Source organism: Acomys minous, assembly GCF_964271855.1.
Source record: "Acomys minous genome assembly, chromosome: 1".
NCBI classification, from domain to species: domain Eukaryota; kingdom Metazoa; phylum Chordata; class Mammalia; order Rodentia; family Muridae; genus Acomys; species Acomys minous.
Window position 1 is genome coordinate 19,232,972 of NC_140483.1, and position 22,869 is coordinate 19,255,840.

The following is a 22,869-nucleotide window of genomic DNA, read 5'->3' on the forward strand; positions in this document are numbered from 1 at the left end:
ACTAAATTCTCATACTTGAAATTACTTATATCAACTTGAATTTTGTGTTTCCTGGAAGAAATTTTTACATATCTGAGGCAGTCAATGGCTTTTAAAAATGGGATATGGATGCCTTCATGTGTGGCCAACTGTTCATGTCACTGAAATACAAATAAGCTCTTCTTCTTAGAGGAAATGCTGAGAATCTAAGAGCTGCTAGGAAATGGAGATTCCAGGAAGTGGGAAGGATTGGCTAGGTGGGGACAGTGTGGGCAGCGTTCTGCTGTGTACAGCACTCCATCTCCTGCCTGGCATGGAAGGCTTATTTCGTTTCTTCCCGCTCTACTGATTACCGCCTTTGAATTATTTAAACTTGATAGTGCATAAAGATAAAAAGGATTTCGCCTTTACTGTATGATAGATTTCATCAGAAATGTAGCTTGAAATATATATGTATATTTATATGTATATCAATCTACAGATACCCATGTTCAGTTGATACATGACCTTTGAGAATGCTTCTCTTGTAGGGTGGGAGGGATTAAAGTGTTAACTAAAGGATGAAGCAGCTATTATGTAAAACCACACTCTCACTAAGTGAGAGTGAGGGTGCTTCTGAAGAAAGGAAGCCACACATTTAGCGAGTTCAGGGTTCAGTTTTATGCCAGTGGTATTCCGACTTGCGCAACCATGCAGCTCAGAGAACGATCCTAACTGTGCTACTGATGTGCACCCAACAAGAATAATTATATAGCTCAAAGTGTTAAATAAATTCAAAAGAGTATTATTCAATATAACAGTTTGATAGTTTCTTATTTTTGAATTTTTGATGTGGAATTTACCTTGTAGTTTATACTGAGCGGAGATTTTTTTCAGTTATGCTGTGACAAGCTTAAAAATATAGCTTTTAACTTGTTTTGTTTTGTTTCGTTTTCTTTTTAATGAACAAGTTTGCCCTATAAGGAGTATGGGGATCAGTGTTAGGCTTTAAGCCATGTGAAAAGCATGGATTCTGTTCTGCATGTATAATGTGCACACACAATCTACCTGGTGACCTCTCTGCTCTCAACTGAACATGGCTAATGATTTAAGGAAGTTACATTAAGGATGCCCCATGTATGGAACTGTTTAGAAGAGAGACACAATGGATGTTGTTATTATAGAATGTACCAATGTCCTGAATCATTTTAATAATGAAGGACAACCTTGTGCCTGCTTCCTGTCTGTCTAGTGCTCTATCGGGCAGCAAAATGTCGTTTGATGACCGTAATGGACATTTGAAATTCTAAATGTCAATTATTTGCTGAAATAGGGTTTTGTGAGACCAGCTGAAAAATAAGAGCAATTGTGGATCCAGTAGCTCCTGTGGAGCAAAGTGAGGCACCTGCTCTTCAGGGCTTACCCAAGACCAAGAGGCATACATCACTTGCCCATTAGTAGTCAACATTTTGTTAACCAAAGCCTAAGCACCTTTCATTTCCTTTACAGCAATTTAGTATTGTCATAAACTGAGGCATGATGTACTGTTTCTTAAAAAATATAATAATAGAACTTCATAATCCTTTACTTAGAATTATTCTTAGTTATATTGACATGTACATACATACATTATGTACACATACACAATACAAACTGTCTTCTTTACTTTTGTATTTCTATGAGGAGACACCATACCCAAACAACCTACAAAAAAGTAGTTATTTGGGGGTCTTGTTTACAGTTTCAGAGGTTGAGTCCATGACTATCATGGTGGGAAACATGACAGTATGCAGGCAGACAAGGCACTGGAGCGGTAGCTAAGAGTGTTATCTTATCTGCAAGTTAGAGGGCAAAAAGAGAGCATTTTTACTGGAGCTGGCATGTTTTATTTTAAACCTCAAAGCCCACCCCTAGTGACACAATTCCTTTAAGAAGGCCACACCACCTAATCTTTCCCAAAATGGCTCCACAAGTAGAGACCAATCACTCAAATCTCTGAGCTTTTGAGAGGTGGGCATTATCATTAAAACCACCATGCCCATATACAAAATGTGTCTAATATGTTGGGTTTCCTCTACATGTTAGTCTATTTTCATAATATCATTGTAGGAAACACATGAGAATATTATAAGGTCTATTTCTTTCTGGACTTATTCACACTTTGGTTTATGTAACAAATAATTTTGAATTCTCACTTCAGGCTCTGGGAAAACTTCTCCTCCCTTGAATGGGAGGTTGAGTCAAAGCACTTCCGGTCTTCCCTCTTGCTTTTTCACTGCCTCGGCCTCAGTCTCTTGCAACGCCTTCCAATGCTATAGTCAAGCTATAAGGAACTCCGCAGAGTGCTGTGTTAGCTCAGAACCTCTTCTCACTCACCAGCAGCACACACTGTTGCTAAGTAACGCAAGAATTCCCATAGGTGTCATGTCTACGGCTCTCTTGCCGGCCTCTCCATGACTGATGCTCTGTACTCAGGTCTTTTTGTTGGGAGCAGGGGAGGGGGCAGGGGCACAACTCAGCATAACTCAACATGGAGCCCAGACTTACTCTTGCACGTGTCTCCTGAGTTCCCCTTAGAGCTGAGTCTTTGCTGTTGCATGCATGAGCTCTTCAGTTCAATGACTGGTCTGGGAAAAGAGAATGAAACAGACACAAACAAACAGCAACAATAAAACAAAAGTTAATAAAAAACACGCCCTATCATGGCATCCCCTGAGATTTTTTGATGTCTGTTACTGGGGTGTCTAGTTGTGCCTAGACATTCATTACTTCCTTATTGCTACTTCTTCACACTAGCAGGGACCTTCCGTATGTACTGACGACTGTACTGTAGCAGGGTCTGTGTGGGAGTGTAGGACCAGACCCACTTGACACGAGAAATGTAGGCTGTGCTCCCTAAAACCCACCCTATTTCCTTCTCTATTTTATCCTCAGTTTTAAAACAAGGGGGTACTCCCGCTTTCTCAGCATTTCAAAGCCCAGGGTTCTCTGAAGTTCCCCCCTAGGCCATCCCACCCGGTTGTTCTTGCATCATTAGTCTTCTGGCTCACCAGGCACCTCATAGAAAACAGAACAGATTTTTCTCTCCTCTTAAATACATTCATTTTTGCTTATTTACCTAATTGCTTACAATTATTCTTTAATGTTCATTAGGTTCTCCCCGCCCCCCTCCACTCCCTCTGGGATAAACCATCTCTGTCAAAGCGTCTTAGTTTACTTCATGACTCTGGGGATCCTTTGCTGGCCTGAGTTGGCTTCCTTGTCTTCTGCTTCGCTCTTTGAAACGCTGTAGCCAGCTGGTCTGATCTCAGGCTTTTGGCCTGTAAGAGGTTCCTAGGCTGCCAGCTAGGTAGCTCTTATTCTCCCATCCCTCCCGTGGCCTGCTGGCTCTGCCTTCTCACCATGTTCTTAAGAGGCAACATGCTGTGAATTCTTGTTTGTGGAAGCAAACCCCTCGGCATGCAGAAACCTGCATCTGTGCTTGCTTGGCCTCTTAAACCTGCCCTCTTCGGTAAATATTTCAATATTTTTTGGTTAGGTTTGCAACGTCTATTTGTCATAACCTGTCGCAAGCGCGTTGCAGGAGACCAACGACTCACTGATATCGTTCTGCCCATTTGAGATCTTTCCCCCCTCTCCCTGGAGGCTATGAAGCTATACTGACCAAAAGGAAGAGTCTGGACAGCTAGGCTCTGAAATGGGCTGCTCTACACCTGCAGCAGCAAGGCGCTGTCTCTACTTCTGCATTCCTTGAATGGCACCTTCTTCTTCTGGCTCTACATGATCAATGCCATGCGTTTTGAGATTCTTGTCTTCCTTGTGGTGGCCTTCGACACAGAACATGTTCCTGGACTCTGCACACGGGGAGTCTTGGTTCGCACACTACCTGGTCCATGGCACCGAGTGAGTTAATGTCTCTTATTGCCCTCCTAGGTTAAACAGGCTTCAGGTCTATGCTTTGTGAAGCTTAAATGAGTCAGTTTGGAAGCAGGCCAGAATCTTGATCTTATTTTTAAATTACACTGATATTTTGTAAACTTTCTGCAAAGGCATTTACCTGAATTGAATTTTTTTTAAAAAATACATGCCATTTTATACTTGCCTTTAAATACAACCAATGCTATGGAATCTTTAGTTCCCATTGAGTTTTCTTGTTTGTTTGTTTGTTTGTTTGTTTGTCTGGTGGTTTGTTTTTGTTTTCTTTTGTTCTGTTTTTGTTTTTCTTTGGCCATGAACTTCGGGAATGTTGCCAGTTGACACTACTCCCCTGTTTATTGATTTCTTGGGTCAAATTTCTCTTTCATTTTATTCCACATGTTTCTCTTGTCACTTCATTTGTGTAGACATCATGGTGGAAGGCATATGTTTTCTCTAATGGTTAAATTGAAGTGTTAGAATTCATTAGTTTTCAACAATCAGCTGATTTTGTTAACAACGGGAGTTGGCTTGAGTATTATCAGGTATGTTTTCAAGTGTAGTGCACCAGTTATCAAGGCTTTGCTCTCCTAAATAAAACAGAAAAGGGGGCAGTTAAAAAAAACACTAGCTCATCAACTAAATTAACCCAGTGCTTCTATATAAAGCTTGAAATAAAGACAGAAGACAAGATTAGATATTAATATAAAATTATCCAAGATAAAAACTTAATTCGAAATAACCACCAAACATCCCAGGGCAACTAAATGGCTCAGTGGGTAAAGCCTCTTGCTGCCAGGTCTTGATCCCCAAGCCCAACAAAATAGAAAACGAGAACTAACTCTTGTGAGATGTCCTCTGATCTCCATAGGTTCACTGTGACACCTCCCACAGACACAAGTAAATAAACAAATGTAATAAAAAGGTCTTTTAGAAGAATTACCTTCTATGAAACTCCAATGAAAAATTCAAGATTTAAAAGCCAACCAGAAATATAAATTGTGCATTAGCAGCTGGTTTAGTAACTGGACCATCACAGAGTGAATTAAATGTGTTCGTCACTTCCACCATTATGGAGTGGACTGTCTACATCCCAAAGCCAGCTGCAGTCCTCGGAAGAAAGCACTCTAATGCCTGATAGCTCACGTAATAGAAGTCCATTATCAATGCCCTCTGTATTCTGCACCATGAACGTGTCTAGTTAGACTGCTCCGGAGTGGTACAGTTCCTTCATACCAGCACTGGAGAGGCAGAGGTAGCCAGATATGAGTTCTAGGCCAGCTTGATCTACAGAGCAAGTTCAGGACAGTTAGAGACACACAGAGAAACCCTGTCTCAAAACAAACAAACAAAAAAAATAGGCTGCTTCTGAAATCTCAGCCCTTGGAGCATGGGATCATGGGAGCTTGAGAAGGTAATGCCTGTTTTTCTTGATGATATGTGGATTCACTAGGCGGAACTATTTAAATAAGTTAATTTCTTTTGATTATTACATCAATATCATGAAGTAGCAGACAGATATTTTGTGATTTGACTGTTGGAAAACCAACAGAGGACATTATAGAGATCAAATTTGCACAAGACCCTGAAGTAGAACCTTAATATCTCCATCTCTCTGCTTTGTCCATTTCCATATTGTTAAAGTTATTTCTAATCTAGATTTTATTTCTTCATAAATGGTGGCTTCCATGATAGAGACTTGGACCCACCTGGTAGGTCCATGTACGACATGGTGGTCTTGTGAAACATTAACCTGATCTTTTTGGACCTGACATAATATAGTTAGAGCCACACTCTGGGCACATTCTGTTATTAGAGCCATTTTCTACAAGTCATTACTCCTGTGTTTTACAGTAAACAAAAAAAGAGACCTTTAATACATACATACAAATTGTTTTGAATGATAATCTTGTCTGGTAGGAGCATTTAAAAGACCTTGCAAACACCCATGCAAATCCTCATGAGCTCATAAAAATATTTCTTATTGTTCATTGTGCAAGTTGTTACTCTGATCTTTAATAAATTAAAGTGACCCCTTCATTATTATTCTAGACCTGGGAAGCCATTACTTACTAACATTCTGGGTTTGCAAGGCAACATTTAACACTGATGTAAACTGTCCTGGATCTGAGACTTCACCTACACCTCTAGCAACGCTGTTTGAACGAGTTTTAAGATAATACGTATTACCCAGAGGTCTCTTTTGAAAAGCTGCATGCATCAGTGTTCTTATATCTTTGAATATCTGCTAGTGTTAATTACTTTTCCTGTTGCTATGAAAAAATACCTTGACAAAAGCATTTCATGAAGGAAGGCTTTGTTTTAGCCAACTGTTCAAGGACACAGTCTATTGTGTGGAGACGTGAAGCCAGCTGGAGCATGAAGGAGCTGGTCACATTGCGTCCATAGTCAGGACGAAGGGAACAGCGAAGCCTCCTCCTCCTCAGTTAGAGTTTTCTGAAGTCTACGACCTAAGCCCAAAGGGTGGCACCACCCTCCTTTAGGAAGGGTCTTCTCACCTCAGTTGACCTGATTAAAATAACGCCTCTCAGATATGCCCAGAGGCTAACAATATAAATAACCCTTCACAGGCATGTCTATAGGCTTGTTTTCCAGATTGTTCTGTATCCTGTTATGATCCCAAATGTCTTAGTTTGGGTTTGACTGCTGTAAAGAAGCACCATGACCTTTATAAGAATAAAGGAAAACATTTAATCGAGGCTGGCTAATAGTGTCAGTTGCTTAGTCCACTGTCACCATTACTGGGAAACATAGTGGCATTCAGGCAGGCCTTTTGCTGGAGAAGGAGCTGAGAGTTCTACATCTTGACTTAAGGCGGCAGTTGGAGACTGTTTGCCACTCTGGGCATAGCTTGAGCATAGGAGACCTCAAAACCCATCCCTAACAGTGACACACTTCCTCCAAGAATGCCACACCTCCTAATAGTGCCAACCATTCAAACACATGAGTCTATGGGGGTCATTCCTATTCCAAAATCACACCAATATCACCTATTACAATTGCTCTTAATGCATGTGCTGCCCCTAAAGCCAGAGATTCAGATACACAGGGAATCCTATATGTTCCTCTACTTCTTTTCATGTGAGATGTATAAGGACCAGAGTTTCCTTTTTTCTTTTACTTCAGTATATTCTTGGCTTCTTTTAGGAGAAGCAGCTCCTTTTCCATATATTCAATTGGCACTCACCTTTATCTATTTGCCCACAAATGACACAGAGCAATACATTGGCTTAGGCAGTAAATGCATTCCATTTTCATAGTTGTGGATGCCAGAATGTCTAGGATCAGGGCACTGGCGCATTTGGTGTCTAGTGAAAGTCTGTTTTCTGGTTCAGAAATGGTTTCGGTTCAGCATGGTCTCCCCTGGAGGAAGGGGAAGGGCAGCTCTTTGAGACCTCTGAGAAGTACATCAGTCTAGTAAGGTTCAGTCTCATTACCTAGTTGCCTCCACCATCTCCATCTCTAAGAACTGTCACACTGAGGGCTAGGTTTTGACATTTCAGTGGGGAGGGGCACTGATATTTGATCTATAATAATCCCTAAGTTTTAAAAGATTGTTCTTTCATATATTTAATTCCACTAGTATTTCCTTCCTTCCTTCCCTCCCTCCTTCCTTCCTTCCTTCCTTCCTCCCTCCCTCCCTCCCTTCCTTCCTTCTTTCTTTTTCCATTGTTCCTGGTACAGCCTCACATGCCAGTGTCTTTCAGAAACAACCCCTATTAAACTTAGTTAACAAATAACCCAATTGAGAAATAGGGCTCAGAACTAAACAGAGAATTCTCAACAGAGGAATATTGAATGGCTGAGAAACACTTAAAAAATGCTCAGCGTCTTTAGTCATCAGAGAAATGCAAATCAAAACGACTCTGAGATTCTATCTTACACCCATCAGAATGGTTAAGATAAAAAATTCAAGTGACACCACATGCTGGCTAGGATGTGATTGATGAAGAGGAACACTCCTTCATTGCTGGTGGGAATATAAACTAGTACAACCACTTTGGAAATCTATCTGGCGCTTTCTCAGAAAACTGGGAATAGGGCTTCCTCAAGACCCAGCTATTCCACTGGAATATACCCAGAAAATTCTCCACCACACAACAAGGGCATATGCTCAATCATGTTCATAGCAGCCTTATTAATAATAGCCAGAACCTGGAAACAGCCTAAATGCCCTAGTTGGAGAATGGATAAAGAAACTGTGGTACATTTACACTCTGTAATACTACTTAGCTATTAAAAACAAGGAAATCCTGAAATTTGTGGACAAATGGATGGTACTAGAAATGATCATACTGAGTGAGTTAACCCAAAGCAGGGAGAATCACATGGTATATACTCACTTATAATTGGGCACTAGCCCAAAAGCTATGTCCCACAAAAGTGTTCACTTACCAGGAGATTGGGATAGATGTGAGGGCATCCTACTAAGACTGTAGGTAAGAGAAATATAGGAGATGGGGAAATAGAAGGACCCAGAGGGTCCTCGGAACATACAAGAAGAACATCATGATGGGTGGATCGGGGCCCAGGGGGGTCTGCTCAAACTATTGCACTAACCAAGGACAATACAATAGTAAACTTCGAACTCCTATTCTGATCTACCCAATGGACAGGACATTCTCCACAGTTATGTGGAAAGTGAGGACTGACTCTGACATGAGCTCTGGTGCTCCATATTTGACCACCTCTCCTTGGTGGGGAGGCCTGGTGACACGCTAAGAAAGAATAAGCAGGATACCAAGATGAGACTTGATAGCCTATGACCCTATAGAGGGGGAGGAGGTCCCCCTGGGTCATAGACCTAGGGGAGGGGAATAGGGTGAAAGCAGGAGGGAGGAAGGAATGGGAGGATACAAATGATGGGATAACAATTGAGTTGTAATCTGAATAAATTAATAAAATTAAAAAAGTAAAAATAGACTTAGCCATACTCTGTTCTTTTTCACCACTTCCCTTTATTCCTGTAACTAGGATTTGCATTTACATTGGACTGCTTCTCTTTTTACTGGGATAAGTAACCGCAATTTACATCAACTCAACTAATTATTCATGTTCTAAACAACTAAAAATCAAAACTCATTGCCTCATGTCATAAAGATGATAAGGGGGAGAGCCATTATTTAAAACAGGAAACATTTATTTTAGAAATATGAACAATTGGTCCAGGGGAGATAGCTCAGTTTAAAGCGCTTGCTGTGCAAACATGAGGACCTGAGTTTGAGTCCCAGTAGGGTAGAGCCACAGAACTGGGGCCTGCGTCCCAGACACTCTAATGGAAACACCTAGCATTCTGTCCACCGAGAGACCATGTCCTAGTAGGCCAGTGACCTACTTCCTCTAACAAAGCCACACCTAGTCCAACAAGATCATGTCTCCTACAGAAAAAAATATAAAACATAAACAATTTTAGTAGCATTAATTTTTTACCTTTTTTGAGGTTGAATTAACAAAATTGTATACACTTAAGGTTACAAGTAGATACTTTGAGATACATTGTGAAATGATTGCTGTAATTAAGCTTATTAACACATCCACAGGTTTCCTGAGTTGCTTTCTTTTCTCTTTAAGTTTGCCTCAGTATCTCAGCAGGGCTTGTGGACTAATGAATCCACTGGAATCTGGATGTTTCTGTCTTCTCAACTCAAAAGAATCAGACTTATGTTTATACCTTGAAAGCTCAGTGCAGTACCCTTTTATGTGAACATGGTAGCTGAGTACAGAGCTCCTGGCAGAAAAATGGAAGACAGTACAGGATAAGTTAAGAGACACCCATTGAAATGGCCCAGTTGGCCCCCAGCTCCCCAGGAGCCCACTGCTGATAAGGTAAACCCACATTCACACAGGTCTCCATCAGCTGTTTGTGCTTTCCTCCCATAAACAATTGTAAAAGGAAGGAGGACTGCAGGAAAAGCAGAGTGGGGACAAAGCAAATGGGATTTGACAAAAACTAATAAGACCTGGAGCATAGGGCATCATCGGAAGATGATGGGCTTATTCACAAGCCCTACCCATCAGAAAATGGCAGGGGAATTAAGTGATGCTCTCTTCATCTGGAAGACCCAGGAACAGTTGTGTAAGAGCTGGCTGGAACCAAACCTCTTTATCGTGTATTAAGGAGAGTGCAATCCTCTTATTTCTTCATCTGAGGGATAAGTTAGGCTTTCCTCCCTCAGTGTTTGAACTGAGAGCAGTGCTATTAGCTCTATCTCTTTGACATATATCAGGAGTCTTTTTTTTTGTTCCAACTTTGAATGGTATGAAATGCTAGCTATGCAAGTATGTAAAGCATGGATCAGAGTGCTCCTGGGCTCTTTGTGAGCTAAGTACACATCTTTCTGTGACATGATGTCCCCAACGCTTCACCATCACCTGGACACAAATCACACGTGCAGACTTACTTTGATAGTCAAGTAATCATCCCTTGTAAAACAAGTCTAAAATATGTCATTGCCACATAGAATATGAGTTTGAGTAATACAGTTGCCAATCCCCCTTTAAGCAAGGGGGTCTTCAGGTATAATGGGACGAAAGTGCTTTTAAAATGTTTGAAGTTACTTTCTAATTCTGTTGATTGAAGCATTTGAATTATTCAGAGTTCCTGGTTCCTGCTGCGTTCACTAACACCTGTGCTGTGAGATCCATTAGAGCACATTAGGCTCGCCATGTAGAGTTCTGTCTGATTAATGCATTTTTCAGGAGGCAATGCTCAGATTGTGCTTTCTGTATTTTCTACCAATCATTGCTCTTTTGATTGAAACCAATTTTTACAAGATTTGTGTATATCATAGATTGGACTGAATTCCCCAAGGATGGTGTTCAACAACCCTGACATTTGATTCTTCCTGTGATGAGGGTCCTGGGTTACTGTGTGAGAAATGGGAGGCCTGCCATTCTTCATGCTGCTTCTTGCAACTTTGCTTCTAAGAGAGCACCAGGATTCTTTTGGGTATTTCATCATATTCCCTTGATAACTGCTTCGTAGGTGGTTAAGTAGACTATACTTAGGGACAGATGTCCGATGTCACAGGTAGTACTTTATAATAAACATCTAAAACAGTAATTTGAATTCTTAAAGAGCATTAGAAGTCCACTCTAGGTAATTTGGGAAATTCATGAAAACTAAAAACAAAAAACAAAAAACAAAAACAAAAACAAAACCCCAAAACAAACAAACAAACAAACAAGACATATCCATAGGTATCTCTCCCAGAGAGAAACTTAAAATTCTGGCACATCTATCCAATCTTATTTGTAAGTTTCACCATCTCTTTCTTAATTGTTGGAGTTAGCTTTGTTGACTATATTCTTACCACATTGCATGAAGTAGAATTCACATCCCTTTGTCCTCTCCTGCTTTTTATGATCACACAGTGACCCTGTCCTCAATTGGGCTTTGACAACCACCACTTCTTTTTAAAGTGTCCATCTATTGTCATTAATATAGCCCCAACTCTGGGTGTCACTCCTACCCCTGTTGTCACAAAGTCCTTCCTAACCCAGGCGTTATAGTGATCTCTTATTTAAGGTTTTTTTACTAGACCCACAGAGCCTCAGTGATGCTGGGAAGGAAAGGCAGCACAATAAGTGTGGCTTCTTTACAGCATCAGTCTCTCCTTGAGTCCTATTTAAAAACCAATTCTCTTAGGCTCTTCATTCTGGGGGCAGTCACCAACAGTTTCACAATTAAAGATGGAGGCTTTACCAGAGTGACTTGTATTCCAAGAAAAGAAGAGTATAACCTGCCTTCATCCTATTCTCAGCCACAGTTTCTGAATTTAAATATCTGCCTCTTGCATTGACCTTCACCAATGACATTTTAAGAATAATTTTCCCTCCAAGAACATTTCTCTTTTTTTTTTAAAAGGCAATTCTTACTATGTAGTCATCTTTGGCCTTGACCTCATCATGTTCCTCCCTCAGCATCCCAAGGATGTCTTTGCTTGACAGACGTCTTTGATCATGTAGATTGTCCTTCCAGCAGCATATAATGATCTGTCCTTAGGGAATTTTCTGAGGTTCAGAGTACATTCACTATATATATGCTTTGTAAATATATGGACTATTTCTCTGTCCTCTATACAGTCCATGATAAATATTGTATGTACAATAAATGCTTTGGAATTCAGCATACTTAAGAAAAGAGCTACTGACATTAAAAGCAAGTTGTTCTCCACCTTTAATATTTTACTTAGCAACACAGTGCAAGCACTTCCACATTCGTAGTACAAGCTTTAGTTGGAGATTTTCCTAGAAGGGAAAAGCCCGTGGGTCCACAGCACTCCATGACACAGAAAGTGTTTCATTATAGAAAGGAAACAGGGTTATCACTCACAGATTTCACGTGATCTATTTATCTTTAAGTAAAAGCCAAGGCAGGCTTCCAAGTGCAGAAAAAAATGTTCATCATACTTCAAAACAGTCTAACAGAGTTTTCTTTATTTCATGGAAAAATGTGTTTTATAAACAAGCACCGATTCCTGTTAGAATAAAGCATGTTGTATTGTACACAGTCATACAGAATCCTGAAAAACCCAAGGAAGGGCATCATGAAGCTCACCAAAAAAACTCTTCAGTTAGACATTAATCTCTAGGCCTAAAATTATAGTATTTCAGTGTAAATGATAGCTGTAGGCCATGCTTTGATTTTTACCCCTGTGATTTTTTTTTTCAAAAAAACAGTCCTTGGAAAGTATCCTGACGTATAGATATTCTGTCTTCTTAAATGTGATTTAACAGATCAAGGCCAGACCTCTTACCCTTAGCACAAGAAGTGTGATGCTTCTTAATATATCTTTTTCTATCATTCATAGCGAAGGCGTAGGTCAGCATCCCTGGAATGCCTGGCTTGTGCTGGAGGTAGCGGGAAGTAATTTGGAGACTCTGGATGGTTGAGGCATTCAGAGCCCAGCGTTTCCCTTGAAATCTGCTGCACTGCCTAGCAGGCACTTCCGTCCTGGAGAGGAAGAACATCTTGTCCCTCTGCAGTAGGTAGATTTCCACTGCTTTGTCTCTTCATGAACATTAGCGCTTTGTTTTATTAGCGCTTTCCTGCTCCCAGCTGGTCCCCCAAATTTGACAAATGGGACTGATTTACAAATAGATATCCAATGGCAGCCTAATAAATTCTTGGTCACTGGTGTGGTACTGTAAACAGAAACAGATTGCCTAAAATATCGAAGATCTTTTTTATCTGATGCTTAGTTTGCCAAGGTTAGAGCCAAGATGAGCTAACATGCCCTTAACTGGAATTCGCAACTTTGCACTCTGCAGAGCCACGGAGTCATTTAGAAGAGAGATTAGCTCAGACAGGGCAGCAAGAAGTGCCTGGCAGCTAGAACCTCATCCTTTCACCCCACTGTCCTCCCCACTTTTCCCTCCTCAGCCCATCCCTACTGTTGGGAAATGGTGCCTATGGCAGCTACTCTGGATGCTGGTGCTCCTTTCCTCCTGAATCTCATGTTTCTTTCAGTAGTCCTCACTTTATGAATCCACCTGCTCTGAGGCCATGTTAGGGACACGGTGTCCAGAGAATGCTACCAAATAATTAATGTTTCGTGACAGGTCGCAAAGGCCTTCTGTATCGGGGAAATAAACACTTTGTCAAATTGTTTACTTCGGGTAGGGGAAGTCCAAAGAAAAGAGTCAAGTGAGTTGGCAGTAGGATGTCATGTTTCAAAATCAGGGCTGCTTAGAGAGATGTGTGTATATATGAATACATATGCTCATACCAATGGTTGCTAGTGCTTAGGCTATGTTATACAACGCACAGAGAAATTCTTCTTGCATCTTAACTCAGCACCTTCATGGAGTTTTAATGTCTAATGATGACGAGGGTATTAGAGACCTGAGACAATGTTGATTAAGAGATATGGGCAATCCTTGAAGAGTGGAGCAGCAAACATAGAACCATAACAGGAAAGAGATGAAAGCATCTTCTCAGGATGTGTAAGCACAAGGAGCACATTCAATGCAAGATTCTTTTCAGCTTTGAAGACTTTTATCTGACTATGATGTAGATGTCCAAGCAAAGGCTGGGGCTCCGGGTTAGCCCATACCCAGGCAAGACATCAGAGGAAGTCTCTGGAATGGAAAGTGTTTCAAGTTAATGTGGTGTTGGGAAGACAAATGAGTGTTCTTTTTTTCAGGGCCCTCAGAAATAAATTTGATATCTTGTCCTTTAAATGATCAAAATATTATAACTCATGTTATAATAGAAAAAGCCCTTTGTTCAGTTATAAAACAAATAATGTGAAATTTCTCCCTGACCTGTAGCCAGAGAGAAACTGTTTGCAAGTGGGGCTCATCATGTGTTTAACCGGCTACTGATGTGCTCACATCGCTTGCCATGTCCGCATGTGTCAGAGATGAAAACATTTGCAGCATTGGGAATATCAGTGCTCCCACTGCCAAAGGTTTAGATGCTTCTGCTCACAAAGGCTTATGATGTCATCCCATACCATTATCCCAAAGCTTCCACCAGGAGGAACTGTAGTAGGGATCGCCTCATCTATGATGCGTTCAGCCCTGACGACTGAAATCGTGCACAGAGGTTCTGAGTGGTGACTGGGAATTAGGGGCTATTGCTACTGAAGTTCTATGGTTTCCAACCTGTCAGGGCTTTAAGATGTCTTGGCATTGTGTTTTCCTTGTCCAAGTTGTTTCTTATTCAGTAGGATGATAATTTGAAGTGTTATCTATTTCCCTCAATCCTACTATTTTGCTATAATCTCTGGCTATGGAAAATACAGGACTGTAGCCTTTTGGAGGAAATAGAAGAAAAGGAAGTCATTTTTCTCTAATATTCTAACTCCTTCTGCAACTAAAGGATACTCTGCCCCCATCTACACCCATATTGCCCATTTTTCATCATCGTTGAGCTTGCCTGTGTTCATCTTATCCTCTGACGTCACCATCAGCTTATTACTCCATCCCTTATATTTTACTTTTAACAAGCAATCCTAACCTGTGATCTGCTTATTGGCTTCTTCACTACATTTCTTTCCCACTGTAAACAACTCCCAAATGGTCCCATGGTATTCTCTTGCTATTGTGTATTCTCTTCTGATTTCACAAACTCATTTGCATCCATTATGCATAATTCCACTTTAATTTATATCTGATTTCACTGGAATGTTGTTTTTAATCCTCTTTTATAGGGTGGACCTTATTTGCTACAATCACTAATGTCTTATTGTTAAAAAAAAATGCAATCGCACTGTCTTTGTTCTTGATATAAACTCTTGGCTGCATTTTTTTGTTTGTTTTGTTTTCTTTCCCACTGAACCATAGTTTGATTCTTTAACACATTATTACCATTCATAGCTACTGTCTTTTAGATGCCTGGTTCTTGGAGACTTGGAAATAAAGTTCTTTATATGTCTGCTCTTCACACCTGTACTTCCTCCTTTTGCTCATGATAGACATGGATCCTGCCACAAATGTGTATCTACACTCTCTTCTTAGCTTCTAATGCATAGCCCAGCAGTCCTTTGCAGATCTCAACTTGGGTATGTCACAGGCATCTTGTATGCAACATCCTATAACTGACCTGCTCATTTGATTCTCAAATCAGTGTAGATGCTGCCTTCTAAGTGTTTCCCCACCCTGATCACTAGTCCCTGTACCACCTCTCACATCTCACTGAGAGCTGCCGTAAATTTCTAGCCCATACTCAGGCAGCCTCACATATTCAACATTCTGTACTCTTGGATGAATGTATAAAGTTATGGATTAAAAACTATTATAAAAACCACACTTGTGCTTAACATTTATAGGCATTTAATTTGTTGATATTCCCCCCTTTTTTTGGATTGTTTGAGGCAGGGCTTCTCTGTATAGCTCTGACTGTCCTGGAACTCATTCTGTAGGCCAGGTTGGCCTGAAACTCAGAGATCTACCTGCCTCTGCCTCCAGAGTATTGGGATCAGAGGTGCGCAACATCACCACTTGGTGTCATTACTTCTTTCAAGAGAAAATATAATAACTGTTCATACATTATTTACATTTTATTGGCTATTTGAGTAATTTAGAGATTATTTGGGGTACCCGGGAAGATATGCATAGATTACATGCAAATATTGTTCTGTTTTATCTAAGACTTAGAAATCTTCATAATTCTGTATGTTCAGAGATTCCTGGAACCACACTCCTAATAGATACTGAGGGACAGTGGTACCTTCAACTTTTGTTCCATATCTGAAACAATAATAATCTTTCCAAAACCAAATCTAATTATACCTCTTCCAAACCTCTATGACACTAATTGGTCCCCCATTGTCTTAGGAGAATATATGGGCAAAATCATCAAGTGAATGAGCACTTACCCACAGAATCTAAAAATTCAAACAGTATAAGTATATCATAGCACATAAATTCTTCTACAATGAAGCCATTTTCATCTTCATATCTCCTGGGATTACGATTCATTACATATATGCTGCTATATTTTTTTTGGAACCTCTTTCTACTTTATAACCCCTATTCATCTTTTGTTGTTATTGTTGTTTTTCAGGACTTGAATTAAATAACAACTCTACTTGAAAACTTTTCTGAGATCCCAAGATTAGATGGGACTGTTTCTTTACTGTGTTTCTAGGATACATGGAACTTATCACTGTTGAAATTCTTCTTAGTCCTTATGTTTAATCATCTACTTATTTATTGGTTTCATCCATTACCCAAATTTTAAAGGCTGAGTCTTTGTTCTGGGTCTTTATCCTGTGAACTGAATGCTGGATGATTGGGCTATACATCTGTTAAACATTTGAAATTTTCTGCACTTGTCAACCAAAACACCGTAAAGGAAGAAGCAAAGACGTGGGCCATGATGGAGGTGTCAAAGTGGAATGTGAGGAACCAGTGGCAGAGACCTCAGAGTAGATAGAGTTGTGGGAAAATCTGAGTAGCCCAAAAGAGGAGTACGCTGGTACCTTAGGAGAGAGGATTACAGAAGGATATCTACAGAACTCTCTTTAGAGAGTCATTGGTAACCTTCAAGAGAAAAGATTTGGTAGACTCTGGGGGACAGAATGAGAGTATAATGAGCTGAAGAAAGTAATGAGAATCCAAAGGGGGGTGGGTAACAAATCCGTAAAAGCACTCTTCCACAAAGAACGAAGTCAGAGGGAAGGAAGGGGCTGGCTGGGATAGGGACAAATTCTTGGAGGTTTGCTAAATCCAGAAAATCTTTTTGTGTTTGTTTCTATCTCTCTGCCCTTGTGTGTGTGTGTGTGTGTGTGTGTGTGTGTGTGTGTGTGTGTGTGTGTGTCTATGTTTGACTCTCTGTGTGTCTCTGTCTCTCTCTCTGTCTCTGTCTCTCTCTCTCTCTCTTCTTCTTCTTCTTCTTCTTCTTCTTCTTCTTCTTCTTCTTCTTCTTCTTCTCTTCAGTTGCATGAAGAAAGAGTTTAATGTCTTTTAGAGCACAATTTACAACATTGTTGGGTGAACAATGATCTCATTAAAATCCCATATAGAGTTCCCTTGGAAATAAAGACAAATGTTGCTTCTTGTGAAAGGGGAAAAGAGCAAGTAAAGGCAACGGTCACTCAAGAGTTGTTTGAGGGAAGGCTGGTTAATAGGGTTGAAAGTCAAATGTGTTCTGTTTTATTTGTTTGTTTGCTTGTTTGTTTGTTTTTTGCTTTTTAGTAGAGAACTACATAAAGACAGATAGGCTTGCAGTGATAGGTGTAGCTGTCTGACTTTTGGTAAAGCAAACATTTTGGATAATATATTAATCAATTAAAGATAGAATATAGGCAAATGGATAGAACTAGAAATGATCATCCTGAGTGAGGTAACCCAGGCCCATGAAGTCACACATGTTATATACTCACTTATAAGTAGATATTAGCCACATAATGCAGGATAACCACACTACAATACACAGCCATAAAGAAGCTAAATAACAAGGAGTACCCAAGGGAGAATGCTTAATTCTCATTTAGAAGGTCAAATAGAATAAGCACCGGAAGTAGTTGAAGAGAAGGAAGAAGACGGATGCCTACTATAGAGGTCCTCTGAAAGATTCCACCCAGCATGGGATGGACGCAGATGCTGAGACTCACAGATGAACTTCTGGGTGGAGTGCAGAGAGTCTTATGGAAGAGTTGAGGGATAGAAGGACCTGGAAAGGGCAGGAGCTCCACAAGGAGACCAATGGAGCCAAAAAAAAAATCCTGTCTGGGGTGAAGGGATACTGCAGAGACTGATGTACCACCTGAAGACCATGGATGGTTAAGACCCAGACCCTCTGCTCACATGTAGTCGATAGGCAGAATAGTCTCTTTGTGGATCTTACAATATGGGGAGTAGGAGCTACTTCTGACATGGACTCTGGTACCCATTTGTTGATTACTTGCCCCTGCCCGGGCAGCCTTGCCAGGCAACAGAGGAAGAAGACACAGGCAGTCCAGATGTGACTTGATAGGCTGAGGTCAGACAATAGGGGAGGAGGGCTTTTCCTTTCTGAGGACCAGGGGAGAAGGCAGGGGGATCAGGGGGGGAGGATGGGGCCAGGAAGTGACAGGGGGTGCTCTAATCAGAATGTAATATGAACAATTAAAAAAAAAAAGATAGAATATAGGATCCCAGACAATCCAAAGACTTGAATTTGTATGGCTATACCTTTTATAGGACAAACCTGGGCTGTGTTTTATTCTAACAAGCTAGGCTTGGCCCACATTCTGAATAGGCTAATTGAACTGATAAGTAACGGCCCAAAGCTGAGAAAGATTTATTCAATGTGGCAGCATTGGGAAGAGAAACAAAGAGGCGCCGAGACCTCCTCTCAAGCACATCTTTGGTACACACTACCATGAAAATTAGATTTAATCGAGGATACGAAGTATGCTTAGCTAGGCTTTCCTGGCCAAGTTGTGGTCCTGCCAATCACTGACCTGGAGATGTCTTGGCTCCAGGCTCTTCCTCAAGTGATCTGTAAGTTTTCACAAACGATATGACTTCTGTTTTGGAAAGACAAGTTCCTCCTCTGGCTGGCCCCTATCCTCATCATTTTCTGTTTCCTTTCCCAGAATGAGATTTTTGGAGAAATTCAAACTCCTCTTCTTCCTTTGTTTCAACAGTCTGGCAAACAAAAGGAAGGTCCCTCTTGGCCTTTCAGTGTAGATGAGACAGGATGCCAGGTTGGTGCTAAATAATGCCACTTGAACTCTTATCATTACAAATGCCACAAGGAGCATGATACATTTATAGTTAGAGTAGACCAATGAGAAGCACCTTACCAAATAAAGCCCTGGCCCTCTCCTGGCATACTGGGCACTCATCAGTTTGACCAGCAGTATTCTTATGTAGTCAGTGATCATAAGCATTAGGGCAGTGAGGGTTAAGTTTCTGAACCCCTTGACTTAAGGCAAACTCCTGATTTGTGACTGAGCACTTTTGTTGTAAGGTAGATGCACTTAGACACAGGCCTGGCGAATGCATCACAGCACTCTTGTACTGTCTGGCTGAGAAGCAAAACCCTGGTGTGAGATGTCTCCTCTGTTGCCATCTGCTTCCCTGCTGTTGTGTGCTATTTCTCTGAGAGAAAGGTCAGTGCTTTAATATCCAGTGGTTCCCCCACTTCCTTCCCCTCCCCCCTCCCCCTCCCCCTCTCCCCAACCCTTTTCCCTACCCCACCCCAGCCCCACCCCCTGCCCCAGCCCTGGGATCTCTTTCTGCTCAAGCTGTCTGTATTTATATGCACTATTTTAAAGACTGATTTCTTTTCTTTTTTTTTTTTTAACTTTCACCATCTGAATCACCAAAGACTGGATTATTAAAATAATTAATTAGTTTATTATGTGAATACCAATTTCTGTGATTAATCGTTGCCTATTCACAGCTTTTGTCTTTTTTTTTTTTTAATCCCAATTGTAAAACAGCTCCATATAAAAATTCAAACTCTGACAAGTGCTGAGGTAAAATAGGTTGTACCACCCAACCCACCTTTGTTCATAATTGGCCTTGGGCTACCATTCCCATGTTTTTCTAATTAGACTGAAGGCCATTAATACCATTTTATATAAGAAATACAAATCGCTGTGTTTTCCCAGCATAATTGGGTCTCAAGCTGTGCTGCTTTCTAAGTTGTCTCACTTTGGAGATTTATTTTAGTTAGTTACTTCTAAAATGGGATTCCAGGCCACGGATAGGAAAGCTAACTCTGCTTCCTACATGAGAAGAAGGCAGCATAGGTTAAGGTTTGTCATCTGAGGAAGGGTGGGCAAGCCTCAAGCTCCAAATTTTCTCAGTCACCATAGTCTACTGCTGTTTTTATGTCACTTTTGCATGGTGGGGACTCAACCCAGGGCCTCTCTTAGACAAGTGCTCTACTGCCTACTCATGTCCCCAGCCTTAGGCTTTTTGAGACAGACTTTCACTGTGTAGCCTAGACTGTACCTGAACTTTAGTCCTTCAGCCTCTGAAATGCTGGGGCTACAGGTGGTCATCAACATAAAAGAAAACCTACAGAGAGCCCAGAAGATGGGTTGAAAGGCTTCTGGGTGGAAAAGAGTTAGGTGTTTCATCCCTTTTCCATTTTCAGTGCATCCAAGCATGTTCTTACATCTTGAAATATAGACTGACAGGTTGAGATAATTTTTGTGTTTATGTCCAATGTTAATAACACCCAGATGGTGTAACTTAGCATAGCCATTACAGAAAAGAATCCCTTGAAACATTAAAAATGAAACTGACATATAATGAGGTAATTCATATCCCACTATTGAGTACACATTCTAAAGAAGTCCAATTGTTCTGCTGGTGTGCTAACTGCTGGTCATCACACAGGTGTTCCCAGTAGTCAAGACTCATCCTAAATCTACTAATAAAATGGAGGACACATATGTTCATACATGTGGACAAATTCTATTTATCCTCAAAAGAGTAAGAGAAGAGAAAAAAATACATATGTAATTTTAAAACTTACAAAAGTACAAAACTATGATTTTGGCATTGATTTTACAGAAGTGTGTTATACTAACTGGCACTAAAATGTTGATTTATCTTGTCCACCTGAGATCAATCCATTCACTCTTGTGTGTGTGTGTGTGTGTGTGTGTGTGTGTGTGTGTGTGTGTGTGTGTGTGTTGGGGGGTGGTATGACAGGGACCAGAGGATAACCCAAGGTAAAGTTTCCTTGCTTGCTGTCTACTTTGATTTTTTTTTCTTTTTTGTGGTAAAAGGCTTTCTTGTTGACCTGGGACTTTTGGGATTGGTGGAAAGCCTTAGTGATGGTTTCTAAATTTTCAGTAGAATAGCTAAAGGAATTCTCCACACTCAATTTTTAAACCTGGTATTGCTCTCAGGCCTTCATACTTCAAGGCAGACACTTTAGTGACTGAGCTATCACCCTAGACCCCTACTAATTTTTTAAATTGTTGGATTTTACTTCATAATATTTTGTGGAAGATTTCTATTTCTCTTACAATGAGAAAAAGTAATGATCTGGTACTTTTGTTTTTCCTAATGTCTTAATCTAGTTTTAGTGTTCAAATGATGTTTTTATGTAAGTAGACTATATTCCTTCTGAAAGTATTTTTAAAAAAAGAAATGGAGTAATTGGATTTCTTTGTAACTGACAGAATATGTCATAAAAGCCATCAAGATCCATTGTGGTTTTTTGGGTTTTTTTTTGTTTGTTTGTTTATTTGTTTTGGTTTTGGAGTTTGTTAGTTATTGATTCAATCCCCTTAATGGAAAGGGGATTACTGAGTTCTTCATTTTGTCATAGATGACTTTTCGTAGTATCTTCCAAGTATATGGTCCATTTCATGCAAGTTATCAAACGTACAGACATGATGTTGTTTACAGTGGTCCTCAGCTATTTGCACAATGTCCATACAACATTTATGGTGACAGCTGTTTTATTTCTTATATTGGAAATTCGGATTGATTTTCATAGTTACCAGGGTAGGTGTTTATGAATTTTGTTGATATTTTCTGAAAACTAGAGTTTGGTTTAGTTGTTGCTTGTTTGGTTTGGTGTTTGTTTTGGGTTCAGTTTGGCTTGTGATAGATTTCAATTTCTCTTCTTTCTCAAGGTTCCCATGTGGAAGGATTCATATCTTCTTCTCTAATGTGTACATTTACTGCTATAATTCCCCATTTATGAACTGCTTTTACTGCAGCCTATGTGCTTTAATAGATTGTATTTGTATATTTAATTAGTTCAAAATACTATTTAATTTGTCTTTAGCCTGTCTTCTTTGCCCGTGTGTTATAATAAAATATATTGTCTAATTTATAGATATTCTGAAGAATTTTTGAGGTATTTTTCTTATATTGGTTTCTCAAATAAGCTTGTAGTAACTAGTATGCTCCTAAATTTGTTAAAACATGCTTTGTGACCCAAACTGTGCTCTGGGTTAGTAAATATTCCAGGTAAACTTTAGATTATTACTGTTGGAGGAAAGGATATTAAATGAAAGCGAAGTTATACTAAGTCACTAATAGTGAGTTCAGCTGAAGACATTCAGATTACCATTTGTACCAATTCATCTATCAGTTCTCTATAGAGCAATACAGATGTTCAGGCGTTTCCAACTGTAACTCTGGGTTTGTCTCCTTCTCCGTTACTTCTATTATGATTGCCTTCCACATTTTGAAGAGAATGTACATTTAGAGTGTTTTCTTCTTGTTAAATTAACCTCTTTAAAATTACGCAATGCCATCCTTCGTTCCTACCATCCTTACTTGCTATGAGCTCCACTTCCTAATTCTTTGTTAGCATATGAAAACCTTGACTTGTGTGAACAGGATCCCTGCTTCCTACTCTCTCTGTTTCAACACAGTCAAATCTTTATTTTTAAAGGAGAATTCTGTCTTAGTCAAGGTTTTTTATTGCTGTGAAGAGGCATCATGGCCACATTTAATTTAGATCTGGCGTACAGTTTTGGAGATTTGTTAGTCCATTGTTGTCATAGTGGAATACAGAGAGACATGGTGATGGAGAAGGAACTGAGAGTTCTACAT

The 22,869-nt window shown here is 40.1% G+C and overlaps 1 protein-coding gene across 4 annotated transcripts in view; it reads left to right on the top strand.

Moving 5' to 3' along the window:
- RGS7 (regulator of G protein signaling 7) overlaps window positions 1-22,869 on the top strand; it is a 379,817-nt gene that overhangs the window by 269,779 nt on the left and 87,169 nt on the right. The gene's annotated exons all lie outside the window — the stretch shown is intronic.